The sequence below is a fragment of the Scleropages formosus genome, chromosome 13, assembly GCF_900964775.1.
Source record: "Scleropages formosus chromosome 13, fSclFor1.1, whole genome shotgun sequence".
NCBI classification, from domain to species: Eukaryota; Metazoa; Chordata; class Actinopteri; order Osteoglossiformes; family Osteoglossidae; genus Scleropages; species Scleropages formosus.
In genome coordinates, this window is record NC_041818.1 from 28,469,252 (window position 1) to 28,486,128 (window position 16,877).

Consider the following 16,877-nt stretch of genomic DNA (forward strand, 5'->3'; position numbering starts at 1 on the left):
AGCGGTTGTTGACCATGGATGGTAATAATTCAGAGCAATATTTTTGGAAGCATCTCACTTTGCAGCTTTTTTCTCCAAGTGCCTCAAACTTTTGCACAGTACTGTACATGCAGCGGGACCTGAAACACCATACACACGCACACACACACACACACTCTTGCGTTACATTTGCTCCATCCATCTGGAGGGGCACTGAGAAGACCAAGTTTACCTCCTGGTACTATTGTGTCCACAGCCTCTTCCCCTGCTGCCCCTGGGGTTCAGACCCTCTCCGGAGAGGGAGTGGCTTCCCGCATCTCCAGACATACAGAGGATGCTGTATTTGATATATTCATTTCTATATTTATGTATTCATTGCTATATCCAATGTATTTAATGCTACACTTAATGACCCTGAGCTCCAGCACATCTTTCTTTGGAGCAGCACAGAAGATTCATTCTGGCCTTCTCTTTCCCTCCTCCTCAGAGTTCTGCATCTCTGACTCAGTTGTCCCATCCCAGTGGTTCTCTCTTTGGTCCCCGTCCCCCTGGATGCCCCCCTCCCCGGCCCAGCCCTTCTGTCCTCTCTGGAGGAAATTCCTGCGAGCTGTCGTGTCCAATAGGAAGCGCCACCGCGGCAGTCACACGCACAGAACAATACGGCGCGAGTTCAGCCGAGGTGCGCAAACGCAGGATCGAGGATGTTGCGCGACATAAAAAAAATGCTGCTGCAGATGAAATGACTATCGAGTGACAGAGAAGTTTCAGGGAGGGGCCGCTTGCATCTGGATCTTTCTGCTCTCCAGTATCAATCATCATGAGACAGCTTCCCTCAGTGAGAGCTCCATGGCAGTTCCACCTGTAATAAAACTCCTGACTGATATTGTGTTATTGAACAAAAGAAGAAAGAAAGAAAGCCCAGCCATCATTTAGCATCCTTGGAAGAAGCACATAACTGAGGGGTGTGTGTATTCGAGAGTGAGGAGAGGTCCGCAAGTGTGTGAGCGCTGAGTAAACAGTCCCAGATTAATCACCAAACTATTCCTTTGGGTATGATACGCATCGCTGTGCGGACCTGGCGTGGTGCGAATACACCCTGCGGAAGAACACACTCCGATTTTCCATTTCCATCAGGCGTTTGGCCAGAGCCAAACTTACAGTTCGTACTGTATTTTTACACACACACACACAGGCTGAAACCACTTGTCCCAAGCAGGGTCACGGTGAACCGGAGCCTAACCCGCCAACACAGAGCATAAGCCTGGAGGGGGAGGGGACACACCCAGGACAGGACGCCAGTCTATTGCAAAGCACCCCAAGCAGGACTCGAACCCCAGACTCACCAGAGAGCAGGACCAAGCCAAACCCACTGCACCACCGTATTTTTAGTTATACTTCATGTTGAGAAATTTGCTTCTATAGGAAACACTTTGTGTGTGTGTGTATAAATACATATAGAAACACACACTTTATTACTACTATTACACTGTATGCATTACTTTTGTACTTTATTAGATACAGACTGGTGGTGGGAGTATAATGTGTGGGGAATGTTTTTTGGCATGTGTGAATATTTTTGTTATAAAAGCACCGTTTCAGTGTCACAGAGTATCAAAGCATCATTGCTTACCAGGTACATCCATTCACGGCCAATATAAAACTTCTCAAAATGATTCTTGGAGCAGGGTTATGTGCCAAGTCACAAAGCAAACATCACTTCTCAGTGGCTCCACAGAGGTGAGAGAGGCTGTACCGCAGTGGCCTGCACAGCCGCCCCCCAAACCAATGAAGCACCTTTGGGATGAATGCATGAATGAATGACACAGAACAAATGTGCTGTCAAGAAATCTGCAGAAACTGTACAAAGCTGTCAAATCAACCTGGAGCAAGAACCCTGTGTAGTGCGTCCAGCACCTTGTAGCTCAATTCACAGTGTTGTGGAAGGAAAAGAGGAACCCACATATTGTACCTAATGAAGTGGCCAGTAAATGTCTGAAACACATTATAATGAACTTTCTGGAACACTCCTTTAGGAATGTTATTGTGGAGGAAGCGGTCTTATGTGGGGAAACCACATGTGCACGTGTATGTGTGTGCGTGTGTGTGTGTGTGTATCTGTGAGCGTCAGCATCAGGCTGTGTGCAGCGGGACCGAATGAAAGCAACGCAGCTATTCGGAATTGGAATGCACAGGTCAGAGGTCAGGTTGGGCCGAGCAGCCGGCTGGGCGAGGCCCGTGATCACGCCTCGTGTCCCATAGTTCCGAACATGGTAACATGGGAAGCGGAATATTTTTCCACTTGCTGTCACTTTTCCAAAACCGCGGGTCAACGTACCTGTTGGCCGGCGGCGCCGCAACGGGAGAAGTTACTCTACATGTTTTCCAGCTGCGTGACAAGGAAGGATGGCGAGAGAGAGCGAGTGAGCGAGCGAGTGAGCGAGGGAGAGGGAGGGAGAAGGAGAGAGGGAAAGCGGACTGCGGGCTGGCCCTGCTTGCGTGGGCAGGACGCCCTGTAGCTCTGCGGGCTCCGGTTACATGCAAACAGGGAGAAGAAACACGCTGCTGTCCTCCGAATCTCAGCTGTGATGTTTGAAAGCGCCCAGCTGTGTGTGTCTGTTGAAGGGTGTGTCCCAACACAGACCTATCGGGAGCATCTGAGATCACAGCTGGATCCTGTGCACATTTGTCTTGCACAGTGCTGTGTGCGAAATAGGCTGTGTAACATGAGACTCCTATTTTCAATCTCAGAGCCTCTCATAATAACGGGGGTGTGTGTGTGTGTGTGTACAATGTGATGACATAAGACAACCAGGAACCGGATGGACAGGGCTCCACTGCGCTGGGTGCTGCTGTGGGCAAAAAAGTTGCTGAACTGGGGACCATAAATGCATTAACCATTTACCACATCTCCCAGTGGATGAGACGGGTAGGGAGGACAGCTGTGGGACTGGTTTCTCCTGGGGACAGGGATCTCCTCAGGATGGGTATCTCCAGGGAACAGAGGCCCTTCCTCTGCTGTGGAATTCCAGAGCTTCACCCCCGGGCTCTGTGGAGGACCTCTCTCCCATCTGGCCACCCCGGGGGTCACTCCCAGGGGTCGAAGGTGCGAAGGGGCGGTGCTGTTGACCTGATTGCGTCTCCACGTTCAAACGCGCATCTCAGATACTTGTCTTACACAACACAGGCTGTTTGGGCAGGAGACCCAAAGATAAGGTACAAAAACAAACCAACACAGGTAACAACATCATTTCTATCTGCGGTTTTATCACAAGCCAAAAAGACGGCAAGAAAACGAGGAGCAAGCATTCTCCGCCGGGGGGCGGGGGGGCACCGTGTGATGATTGTGAAATGGAACCGCCATCCGCATTGTTGCTCATCAGGAGTAGGAGTTTGACACCAGGTGGAACGGGGCCTTGAGGAGCGGATCCCCCCATGTATGAGCTGCAGTGTGTAAAGACAGCCGGGGGTTTGGTGGAGGCGTCGGGACCCCACAGCTGCCACCAGTGGTTGCCAAGGCGACCTGGTTGCTATGCATTTCACACAAATCAGAGTGAGAAATAAACAAATAAACCAAGTGATAAATGTGCAGCTACAGCGCCGTTGCCATCAGTGGCCGTTGCCGTCGTGCCCGAAGGCCTTGTGCCGCGTCTGTTTACCAGCAGTCAAAGTGGGCCACTGCTGCAAATTTATTTATTCCCGCAGTTCTGGGAATAAATCTGACATTTTTGGTGGCTTTACATTCACTTGAAACGCAAGCAAAGACACTGGACTGTGTCGGGGGGAACGGCCTCGCTGGCGAGTCTCAGGGAACCTCGGGTGGGCGGAGTCCAGGAAGCGGCCAAGAACGGGACGAACCTCACAAAATACCCTGAGATGTTGAAATGTTCTCCTTGGGCCAAAAGCGCCCTGTGACCTTTGTACATTTCTGCGTCTGCAGCGAGGGACTCGGTTTCCACTGCGGTCGTGTAACCGTTACGTTGACTTCAGTGGTCAAAATGGCTTGGAATCGACGAGTGGCTCATTGACTCCGGGCTGATTTGTGTCATAAACACGTAAAAGATGCGAACAATGTCGTGCAACAAGTTCCAGGAACGTGCATGAGTAGTGTGCACTGTGGGTCCGAAACACAGCAGAGGTGTCGCTCTTGTACCCTTGAGTGAAATTACAGATTGAATATTGAAATGAACCGTGAGCCTAAGACTGGTGGTCAAGGTCCTCGCCATTTCACCAGAAGGTTCAGGGTTCGAATTTCAAGGAATGTGATGGGCGAGGCCGAACGGCACTGCGGGGAAGGAGAAGCTCTCGTTATCGGGTTCAGGTTGGACAAATGGCGAATGGATGTACGAGACGAGGGAGGAGCCTGCAATCGGGGCGCCATAAACGCGGCCTCCTGTTGCCCAAATGGCCCCTCGTGGCGCCGAGCGACTCGTATCAATACGGGTCACCGGCACAGAGCCCGTTAGAACGCGGTTTCGGATTCGCGCTTCTCGATGCCTTGGTGAAACGCTCGCTCTGAACAGATGCCCGCACTGCAGTTATCGCGGTCCCCGCAGCCGTTCGGAGCAGGAGGGTCACGGGGCCGAGGGGCCGATCGCTGCTCCTGAGCCGGAACGCGCCGAACAGGACGAGGAGCGGAGCGGAGCACGGAAACTCTTCGTTCGCACCTCCGCGGCGATGGCATTAATTTCTAGGAGAGGCGTCGATCGAACGGAGGAGCTCACGCGGTTCTTCAAACCAAAGACGATGAAAATCACTTCTCTCCCCTGTTCGTTGGCACCACAAATGACCCAAACTGGACCAGTATTTACTACGGGAACTTTATGGAGCCCTGCGGAAATCGCAAAAGGCTAATACTATACTACGTTTTACTGGTACTTTACTATGGTTCACTAATATTCAGTGGAAACCCTCAGTGACTCATATTTCATGAAAATAAAAGGTTGATTCCATGATAACGAATGAGTACGAGGTGCGGAGGAGTCGGCTGAGGGGTCCGGACCCCCCGGGACCGTGGCGCCGCTTTGGGGCAGAACGTCCCTGATTGGTCACGGTCTTCAACGGCTTCCTTGGAGGAATTTCTGATAAGCGGGGAGACGAGACACTCCTGCTTGTGTTTGTGTTTGTTCAGCAAATGGGTCACACATGCAGGGCCTCAGTGGAAGAGACCCCCCCCTGCGACACACAAGCCTAAAACATGACTTAGTGCCTTTCAGAAACATCTCTGTCTCCTTATTTATACACACACAGGGCAATTGCTATGGGAACACGTTTACTATACCACTGTCCGCCCCACTCTGCTTATTATGTTACCATGGCAGCCATCCCAGAATACTCCCTTTTATTCTTTATCCTCTCCCTCCCTCCCTCGTGTGTGTGAGTCACAGCCTGCGGGGGAAACCACAATTTAATTTCTCTCCCATTTCTGTTTTTTTCCGTCCATCTTCTTTCATTTTGTTTTATCTGACTGGACGGCGGGGGGAGGGGTGGTGGGGGGGTGGGGGGCTGGCGAGGGGATCCCCACTGAGACGAGCGCCATGATTCCTGTGTGGAAGGATGGCCCTCCCGTCCGAGGCCCGACCCACAACCCGTCCTTTTCCTACTGTTCCACAGACTGATTGGTGTGTGTGTGTGTGTGTGTGTGTGTGTGTGTGTGTGTGTGTGTGTGTGTGTGTGTGTGTGTGTGTGTGTGTGTGTGTGTGTGTGTGTGTGTGTGTCTCTCTAAACGGGTCAGCATGCTGCTCCATCGCACATCCAGTTGTGTCATCCAAGCCACCGTCCACTACACGGGGGAAGGCCTTTACACGTCATATTAAGGGCTTTACACTGGTTTTAACACTTCAGAATGCGCTCTATATATAGTGAACGTGTGTGCATGTGCGTGTGTGCGTGTGTGTTTCTTTTCCTGTTTTTCAACTGACTAAAATATCTCTTGCACAGTTCTCATTCCACCTTCACTGTCTAACAGCAAGAACTTCAAGCGAATCATAGACGAGGAAGCGGGAGGTTTGTGCAGTTTCCCTCAGGACTGATAAGGTTTTCATTCATTCAGTCATTCATTCATTCATTCATTACTTCATTTCTTCATCTGTTCATTTGTTCATCCACTGCAGTGAGTAAAGCTGCCACTTTGCAATTGGAAATTACCTGGATTCCAATCCCTGTCGTAGCTCCCTTGATCAAGGTACTTACAATCAAGTGATACAGTATAAATTACCCTGCTGTATAAATGCGTAAATCAGTGTAAGAGTAGTTTAGAGTACACTCTAAATCTCCTCGACGAAAGGAGTCGGATAGATTAATTATCATAATTATTATCATTAATAATAACGATAATAATAGTAATAGAGCTTCAATAAATACATCATTTACAATGTAAAGTAGACAGTGTGACACAGATTTCCTCCATCAATATCACCATACAATTATTTAACATTTATTTGTGAAGTATTTTATTAATCGTATCATTTCAGAATGTGAAATGCATAGAATAAAGATTATACGCTACTGGATCACATGCAGTGCGGTTTAAAAATGTGTCAATTAATGAGTCATCATACAAGTGATGAACGATAACGGTGAGTCCAGAGTCATCTGTGCTGCTCGTCTGTCACGCGTGTTCACGTGCTCTTGTGCCCCCCCGTGTGCGTAAACACTCCGTCGCCAGGGCCTACGACACACATCTGTCCAGCGCGTGAAAGCCACATGCCGGCTGCCAGTTAGGGTTGCTAGGGGCAACCAAGCCAAAACAGCACAAGCAGCACCACGTCTGCCAACTGCAGGCTCAGCGTCGCTGCTTGGGGGGGGTGCACAGTGGACACGATGCGCAGAATCACTGATGTCTCTGTTCCGTAAGCTGATAAGGTAAAAACTACCCTGCTGTATAAATGGGTAAATCAGTGTAACATGGTGCTGTAAATTGCTTTGGTGAAGTTCCCAAAAATAATGTAGAGGAATTCCAGTCAACACTTGGAACTCACTTCTTTCATGTTCACTTCTCTCCTGATCTCGTGTTTCATAAACGTGTGCAGATTTCATAATTGTCTAATAACAAATTGTTTACATTACATTTATCTATCAGACACTTTTCTCCAAAGCAACTTCCAATGAACTCTATGTAGTGCTATCAGCCCACATACCTTATTCACCGCGGTGACTTACACTGCTAGATACACTACTTACACTGGGTCACTCATCCATACATCAGTGGAACACACACACACACACACACACACACACACACACACACACTATGGAGGAACCTGAACAGCATGTCTTTGGAGTGTGTGAGGAAACCAGAGCACCCAGAGGAAACCCGCACAGACACGGGGAGAACATGCAAACTCCACACAGACTGAGCAGGGATTGAACCCACATCCTCTTGCACCACCCAGGCGCTGTGAGACAGCAGCACTACTCGCTGTGCCGCCTGGTAATCGGTAATGGAAAAGCCTTTATGCAGCTAATTACATTTACATTTATTGATTTAGCATTTGCTTTTCTCTAAAGTGACGTACATCTCAGAGAAAGTTGTGCGATGTACGCTGGTTTATACTGTGGTATGTGACTGTACCACTAGAATCACATGTTTGCATCTGACTTTCTCCTTCTGTTGATGTAATGAACTCTTTGTATTTCTCTCGATGTTCATCGCTTTGGAGAAAAGCATGTGGTAAACGAATAAATGTAAACAAAGTTATCAGCAGATCTGCTCCCCAATATCTACAAGAGCTGATCTTTCTCTGCACCACGACCAGGCAAAACGCACAAAGCTTTTCGGTTCTGGCTCCAGTGCTGTGGAATGACCTCCCCCTGTCACTCAGAACTGCTGAATCCATCTGCGCATTAAGCAGGGTCTCAGAAGGAACCTCTTAATAAACATGTACATGGTTTACACCGATCTCTCCTGCTGGTGTGCTGCACTGTGGCGCTGCTCTGCGAGACGCACGTCGCTTCGGAGAAGAGGCTCTGCTGAACACACACGCACATGTAAATGAAAGCACTTCTGTCGGCACCCAGTTGCCACATTTACTGTGCCTTCACCATTTCCTCTTATTGCCTTCTTTTAGGCTGGCGTTGGCTGAAAAAGCTCGTAGGCACAGACACCGAGCACCTGAAACTGCAGCGCGATTGCTGTGTTCATGGAGACAGCATAAACAGCGTAAACTGTGTAAACTTCAGCTGCATGTTCACTTCAACTTCAACAGCCGCGTTACTGGGAAACGCTGAAAACCATGAGGACGATGAAAGATACCGTACGCTGTAGACCAGCGGGGCGTTTCCCCGAAGAAACGCAACAACCGGGAGGTCTCAGTCATCGAAGACAAGCTACGATGCACAGGAACTGGAAGATGGACGTGTCCCAGAATGCTCCTTGTTTCCCTGGTTTCAGCACAGCGGAGAGGTGTGTGCAATGCGAGCAAACTGGACGGACCGGACTTCCTGGGCCTCGAGCTACAGGGCACCTGGCATGGCGAACAGCTTCCTGCCAGCCGAGTGTTTGCCGACAGGGTGCGTGGAGCCGGGGTCACGAGGCTCAGCCTTGGCAAGTCCCCAGTTGCTCCGATCCGCCGTGCCAACGTTCACCGGGAACGCGGCGAAATCCAACGGGCCCATTTGCCGGTGGCGTTCTCCTCTCTGGGCCCATGTGAGCCCACAGACACAGGACTATGGACACAGCTTGTGTGCCTCACACCACCATGTTGCTGGTTCGCATTCCTCCAGTAGCTCCTATCGAAGTGCATAAATTGTACTTTTGCTGAGATGTACGTCGCTTTGGACAAAAGCGTCTGCTAAATGAATAAATGTCAGTAGACAAGTGGCTCTCAAAGAAATGGCTTCGAGACCCTTCTTCGACTTGGGAAGGATTCAGCAGCTCTGAGGGACACAGGGAACACTGACATTTACAGGCCAAGCAGATGTGAGCAGCAGTGATCCCTCAGAGAGATATAGGCAAACACCTGCTTTAGATGACCCTTCTACTTCTGGGAGGAGAAGGGGTTGAGAGATTTTCCGGAAGCAGGGTACAACAGGGTACAACAGGGTACAACGGGGTACAACATGGCTGCTTACAGTCCTTGCTGTTTCCCTGGTTCCACGCTGTGTGGGTGTGTGGTCCTCTTTAGGGAAGGCTGGCAAGGATCGGCTGACCGACACCCCACCGCGCTTCTCTCCGGTGCCCGACAGCGCAGCGCGTCTCCACGCAGCAAACAATGGCTGAAATTTACTGCGGTGCAGGGCTGCGTTCGCCTCGCTCCCTTCTAATTACTGCGCGTGGAACACGGCGCGGCGCCCCAGAGAGAGATGTTTTCCAGCGATGGGTGACGGATGAGTTAGGGCCTCTCTCCACGCCCAAGAGAGCAGCTCGACTCGAAAACAATTTGACCCCAGCTTTTTCCCGACCTTTTCACATGTTCGTTACTGCGCCGTGCAGAGGCCGCAGAAATCCAGCTCAGTCTCCAGCAACGTGGTGCATTTTTCAACAAATGAACGAATGAATGAATGAATCCAACAAGGATACATGTTGTGCAACGGCGCACCATCATCATGTTTTACCATCCTTTTTTAAACCATCTTTTCTGAGCATAGCACACCATAATTTGAGAGTCAATGTAAACTGCAGCAGTAATCACACACACGCACACACACGCACACGCACGCATTTACAGTTGGGCCCTTCAGCTGACTCTTGTCCCCAAAGCAACTTACAACGTTAAGACACCTACACCTATTGACACGCTTGGGCAACTTCCCGGAGCATTTGAGGTTTTGCACCTTGATCAGGCCACTACTGCTGGAGGGGATTTGAACCTGTACGCTACCAGCTAGCGGGTGACACGCAAAGTGCTCTTCAGCGCGGAGGGAGGAAACGCCTCATTGTTGAAGTGTCCGCCGGAACGTGACACGTATCTCCGCCATCGCCGACGGCCGCAGAGCGCGAGGGGTCCCGGGTCGCATCTCAAAGTGCTCGACGCCAGATGTGAAAGTGGCTGTTTTTTCGCCGCTGGGAGTCTCGGGAACCCGGGAATCTCGCTTGTGTTCCGTCAGGCTCTTCATCTGCTTTGATTTACCAGAGTAAAGTGTAGGCCAAACGCGGCCCTCCGGTCCTCCCCGTGACTCGCGCAGGCGCCACCCAGATGCCCCCCCTCCCCTCCCCCACACACACACACACACACACACACACACACACACACACACCACCACCACCACCACTCCCCTCTTTCTCTTCCTTCCCAGAGTTTTCTCTGACTGCATTGTGGTCATGCGCTCTGACTCATCATGACACGCACACACACACACACACACACACACACACACACACACACACACACACACACGCACACACACAGGCAGCCACACCCATATTCCTCTCAGCCCTCCCGGTTCGGCTCGGCTCTGCCTCGGCCCTCCGGCGGGCCGCTTCTCCTCGGCTCGGACGTGCACGCACGCACATAAACAAACACGCAAACAAACACGCAACACACACGCGCTCGTGTATTTACATTTCGATTTGCAACTCCGGCGGACAGGGGAGCCCGGGGTGCGCGGCCCGACCGCGGCCCGGATTGCAGACGCAGACACTGACTCAGCCTCGCCTTTCCAGGGGCACGAAAAATACCCGTCGCAAAAGAGGTAGATTTAGACGGGATTACTGCAATCACACACTGAATGGCAGCTGCGCAAACAGACCCAATGAGAGGCCCAAATGCACAAAGGGCAGAGGCAATGTGCACACGGGTACATTTTTACCACCACAGTGGCAAGCGATCGGAGTAAACGCGGCGTGCCGAGAAATTACCAGGGTGAAACATGCGGTAAAGCCGACTGCGAGCACACGCAGGCGCGCACACGCGCACAAATGTGTGACTCTATGCGTTGGCATAAGCTGGACGCAGTCCAAATTAACTTGCGCAGATATAAATGCGCTGGTAAAACAGCCCTGCTGCCGCACTCAGAGTGTTTGGAGGAAGAGAAAAAACGCCATAAATATGAAGAGGCGTATTTTGAAAAAGCTACACTTGTATAAGGTCCTAAAATAATGGGCGTTTTTGTGGTCCGCTGGGGAAACGAAAACGCTCAGCGGCCGAGGAAGGCCGATACCCGCCGCCGCTCCCCACCCGGAGCGTCGCCCTCCAGCTTCCGGGCCTTTTGGGGGCTCCGCTGCGCCAAGGGGCTCCTGTCCCTCGGACCTTCTGCGCTGCCACACCCTGCAGCGCCGTGACTCACTCGCTCTTCGCTTTATTCTCCCCCACCCGGGCCGCACGCTTTACTCAACAGAGCAGCGGCTCGCGAGCGCGAGCGAGGAACGCGGCGCGGCTGGGGCAACGCGCACACACACAGGCAGCGCATAACTCAATGTGTTGAAGCAGTGTTACAGCAGTTATAATATACTGCCGCAGACAGACCGTGGAAGCGGTGCAAGTGCTCTTGGACGCTCTTCGCGCTTGGAGAGCTCCGCGTGCGGCTCTGCGCTTTCCTACGGTGGAAAAACTGAAAATTCTGGCAAAAGTCACGCATTTTTTTTCCACAAACTGTGTTGCAACGAGTTATTATTTCCATGTGACAATAAACAACCGCGCTCCTCTGCGCCAAAGAAAGAATGCGCCATCTTTTCGAACGTCCCGGGAGGGGGGGAGGGTGACCTAATCGAATCCGAAGCCGCTTGGCACTCTCGGTAAGTATGACGAGGAGTCTGAGGAGCACAACCAGATCGGCGAGGCGCCTCCCAGCTCCGCATGCGGCTCTCGCTCTCATACATGCACATTTTATAAGCAACGAGCTCCAGCGATTTGTATTCTCCATACAGATCAGGAATCAGCCTTGTCCATCAAGACAAGACAGGTCCATCGCCTTCCGTGAAGCCTTAGAGATACGGCACGTGTGACCTTTGAAATATTGCCAGCAACCGGTCAGCCTGACCGCGCTTTCACCACGACAGTGGTATCGTGGGGCTAATGGAGGAGATGCTCAAGTGAACCTCTCACCTGCATGAGCCGACAGCGCCGAAGTAAAGTGGCAACGCCCTGCTGCTTGCAGAACTTGACATACCGTGATAACCATCGCTGGAGCTCCAACTTCCTTTTTTGATGATGGAAACAAAACTGGAAACTCATTCCTTTTTGGCCTGATTTAAAGAAAAGCGAAACATTTTAGCAGGTCAGGTTCTTTTGTGAGGTATTTATTTCCAGAAGTACAGGTATCTGAGGCACCTCATACTCTTAATCATACTTGTACACAATACGTGTTTGAGCCCATCCGCTGCTGCTGTAGCACGTTGAGAGGAGAACTACACCTACCGCTGCTGGTTATAAAAAACAGCTTTATTAAATATGCATTTTGCTGGTAAGTGTTTCAGCTCTCAACTTATTGGTAATTTAATCGTGCAGCAGGCAGAGACTTGATTTGAACACAAAGGCTCAGTGAACGTCGAGAGATTTGAATAACATGGAGTCGTATTTTTCTGTTTCTGCAATGATCTAAGCCACCCAGACTCCTCCTGTTTATTGTATTTACCTGACAATCATTGCACCCAACCCTGACACCTTGCCTCAGGTCCTGAGCCTACAAGTCATATTTCTGAGGTCAACCTGGGCAAGCTGAGCAGGTCACCAATCCACCAGGCGCTTGGCAGCGAGTCCAGGCTTGAGGTGCAGCTCCAGGCTGGGTCCTGGTGACCCCAGTCTGGGCAAAGTTCTCGTAAAGCCAGGTTAAAGCTGCCACAGATGTCATTTATTCAGATTGTTCTTTTTCTTCCCCCTCATTTGACTAATTTGCCACTGATGACCCTACAAGAAGCGCAAGGCTCCAGACAATATAGGCCTAAGGTTCCCAGGGTGCTCAACTCCCTCCATTATGGCAAGGTTACAATCCATCAAGAGAGTGGATGGATAGATGGATGGATGGATGGATGTGCAACATTTCTTTCTCCAGAGGATAAAAGCAGTCTGGAACATACTTGCCAGCAGTGTGGGGTGACCAGACAAGCTGTACAAGGCCAGATGAATTCTACTCTCGTGTCTTTATATAAATCTCATAATGCGAGTAAATTTAGGGCATCTGGTTTATTTCACTGCCACACCTGGATACCACAGTTGTACAGAGTGCAAGCTAATAGGTGGATTGAGGGAGATCGATCTTCACCGGCCAGTTGATGGCAGATGCAAGGGATTTTTTTTACCGAAATGCAGAATTTCCAGCATGTAACATTATCATGTGAATAAAACTCATCACTCAACTTACTCTGGGCTCAAATTTTTATTATGTCACACATGATTGCCAGGTGCCTTAGGGGATGTTATAAGGCTGTATCTTCAGGAGCTGAACTGATTTGTCTGAGACTCTTGACTGTTGGGTGCTGGGCCCAGCGAGCCGTAGGTGAGGAATCTGGTTCAGGTGATGACTCAGGAGGGAGGGACTAACACGTTCCAAGTCCTGGTTTGCCCAGTGCTTGCAAAGTCATCATTTGTGGTAAGAGTGAGTACATGTTACCAAGGTTATAAAATGCATCCCAATACAGACTTCCTCTGACATCCAAAACAGTTTGAAAGTCATGATGTTTTATGATGTCATTTGTTGTGACCCTGCAGAGACCTCCTACCGGTACAGTCTTAATGACGGGATCTGGACCACGGCCTGGCTCCACCGTGATGTTTGCCGGAGCAGTCGAAGGAACCCTCGCGGTCCCGCACCGTGCAGATCGCTTGCAGGACGGCCGAAGGGCCTAATTCCCGAGGTCTGGTTACACGCCTAAACCCCCGGGTTGACTTAGCCTCGATTAACCTGTACAGCTCAAACGAGTTCGTACTGGAGCTTCAACTTGTGGCGTCACAACTAGTCTGGCAGGCAAACAGCGCTTCAGTTTCGTAAAACTGAATAGAACCGACACTAATTTAACAAGTGACCGCATCGTATGAAAGTTTGTTTTGTTAGTATGTTGTACAGAGATAGGTGATAGTGCTTACACTATGGTTACAATTCCATTGCTAGCATTATATATATACATATATATATATATATATATATATATCGTTGCCTGCCGTTTTTACTCTTCTTGAACATGTTAATATCATGTTTGAAGAATATAGGGCCGTTTGTGTGGCCACAAGTGACCCTTTCGAATTCATCCGTCCTATTGGATTCACTGAGTAGCTGAAGTGAGAACGTCTGAAGAAAACGCAATTACTTCTTGCTCGACTAGAGGAGAGGAGAATAGGACCACATCTCAGCAGTTTGAAAATACTACGTGACCAGTCCAGCGCAAGCCGTTTTAACTGCATTCTGCTAGTTTAGAACGGGACAAACGAAAAGAAACGCATATGAGCTACTGGACATGGACTTCGCTTCACTGCTCGCATACTTATGTCCGCCGTTTCGCAAAAGTACCGTTTATTAACGTGAGGGAGTTTCAACTCTTTTCCTTCGTTCACCCGAGGAGCGAAATGTCCAAACTCGTCAAGGAAAAAGGGAGGAGCGCGCTGCGCTCGTGCCTTCTTGCGGCGGGTGGGGTCGCGGTCCGGGCGGGGCTCCGGGTGGGACCAATAGACGAGCGGACACGCCCTGCTCGCGCTGAATTAGTACCCCCGTGCGGCCCCGCCCCCTAGCTCGAGAGCCAGACCCGCGTGGCGGGGCAGTGTCCTGTAGCCCGGGGAGGGGGAGAGAGAGAGAGAGAGAGAGAGAGAGAGAGAGAGAGAGAGAGAGAGAGAAAAAAAAAAAAAAAAGAGGGAGAGAAGAGGGAGCGCCCGAGTAGTCAGAACACTCTGGGGGAGAAGAAGAGCAAGAAGAGAAGCAACTTTTCATACAAGTCATTTTAGAAGCGTCACGCTCGCCGGGGTGCAGCTAAAGAGGAGCCCAAGACGGGAGGAAGAAGATGAGGAGACAGTGAGTGAGTGAGTGAGGAAGACCTGCACCCAGGTGAGTGAGCACTGCACCTCACAGCTCCAGAAACACCTTCCGATACCTCCAGAAGACACAGGCAGCAAAGAAAGAGCCCCAGAACAGCTCAAAAACATCCCCAGATGTGTGTAAAGACACTTCAGTCATCTCAGAAAACAGGCAACCTGATCCAAAATATCTCCAAACTCTTCCAGATCCTCACATCTCAAAACAGCTCCAGACATCTCCAAAAACGCCCTAGTTGCCTGCAGGCAATTTAATAAAATGCCATAACACCTCAAAACATCTGCAAACATGTATCAAAACCTCAAAAACCTGCAGATACCTCCAAACATCTCGGAACCCCTTCGCAACACAAGCTGCTCAAAACATCTCCAAACATCTTCAGATAGACCCCAACGCGTTGTTCTCTTTCCCTCTGACTTTTAAATATGTATTTAACACATGATTATATAGCCATACACATCTAAACTGCTGCTGCTGGCTGTGCATGGACGGTTCTGTATGCGTGTGCTGGAGATGAGACACGCGGTGTCTGGGTGTGACTAGGGTGTGGAGACTTTTGCATTGAGTTGAGGTGAATTTGGATATTATGGAATGTGAGAACTTCCTTGGGTTTGTTGTACTTTCCCAGTTTTCCTCCTTTAACATGAGTGGGCAATGTTGTGCAGTGGGTGTGTAGACCCTCCGTGTGGACTCTGGTGCTCCTCAAGTCCCTCATCTAAATCCTGTACATTATAGAACTTGCTCTTTTGATGGATTCTTCAAAAGTTCTCCTTGTTTTTTTGCATTTCACCGATGCCTGGTTCCCTGTGCTGAGAGGTGTGGCAGCTCTTGTACGGAAAATTCATTGGGTACAATGTAGTGCTGATGGAGAAGTTGTTGGAAATGCAAAGAAAGAGAAGAGAGGAGAGGAGGGAGGGGAGAGATGACCATGATGAGGATGAGTGCGGTGGGGTGTGATGAAGATCTACCAATGACATGGGAGAAGTTACTCAACACTCACATGCCTCACATGTTAGTTTCTCACTGCCTTTCATCATTCTTTGGAGACGCTACAGCCCTTTGTCATGTCGTGGTCAGTCCTGCCCTTCCAGCCCCTCCTCTTCTTCACTATGGGGTTCTGAGGAGATGGGGCTGCAGAAAATGGCAAAAACTTTTGTTTTTTTAAAAAAACAAAATGCTCGCATTTATGTCGCACAAGAACATGTTTATCACAGACGTGCTGCTCTTATGTAAGTTTTCTAGAACCACTGTGCTCTTCACGCAGCGCCAGCGCCTCCCGACAAGCAGGTCTTTATTGAAGGTGTGCGGAGGGTGGAGTGCCGGGGTCCAGGAGAGCCAGCTGTGGGCGAACTTAGTTTCTTCTCGCAATTTTTCCTAGGTTTTCTTAACCTGGCACCATGGCCAGGGTGCGGAGCAGGAGCGAGGGGGGTTGGTGGGGGATGGGGGTGGGGCCGGGTAGGGGTGGGACCGGACCGGACTGGCGGGGGGGGGGGGGTAATGGAATGCAGTGGTTTGGAAAGACTTACTAATTGAAACCAGGTTTTTCTGTGCAAAGACGGAGAACTGCAGTTTTTCTACGACGGAGAGTGAAAAAGGAGTTTTATCCACAAAGCACCGCAAATGTGCTAAGTGCTTAAATAGCTAGTTACCAAACCACTCGGAGCTCATTTTCTATACACGGCTCAACATCCAGCATCCAAATGTTGTTCTCAACTCTGTTGAGGTTGCAATGCTTGAGTGAAAACGCCATAAACTCTATGCTGAGTTTTAAATATGGCACCGATTATGAAAGGCTCCATCCCCTTGAGTTTGATGCGTGGCTCTGCTGGGTTGGGTTGAGGAACTGCTGGGGAATTCCTCCGCTTGTCTTCTGCCACACCCAGGCTCGAGCAAATGCTGCTCTCTGGGGTTTTTATCGACCTTTCTGTGTAGGACTCGGGTCTCTTGTGCTCTCTTGTGACGGTGGGTGTGGAAAGTTTGTTCCTATTGCGTCCTTGGGCATC

General features: G+C 50.2%; 1 protein-coding gene across 23 annotated transcripts in view; it reads left to right on the forward strand.

Annotated features, from left to right (window-relative positions):
• The first annotated feature begins 14,710 nt into the window (after positions 1-14,710).
• ahnak (AHNAK nucleoprotein) overlaps positions 14,711-16,877 on the forward strand; it is a 41,569-nt gene continuing 39,402 nt past the window's right edge. For 11 of the 23 annotated variants that reach the window (XM_029257194.1, XM_029257201.1, XM_029257197.1 and 8 more), the window contains exon 1: positions 14,713-14,886. The gene's annotated coding sequence lies outside the window, so the exon portion shown is untranslated. Of the gene's footprint in view, positions 14,887-16,877 lie in introns of all 23 variants that reach the window. The other 12 variants (XM_029257212.1, XM_029257206.1, XM_029257208.1 and 9 more) reach the window with 2 other exon arrangements.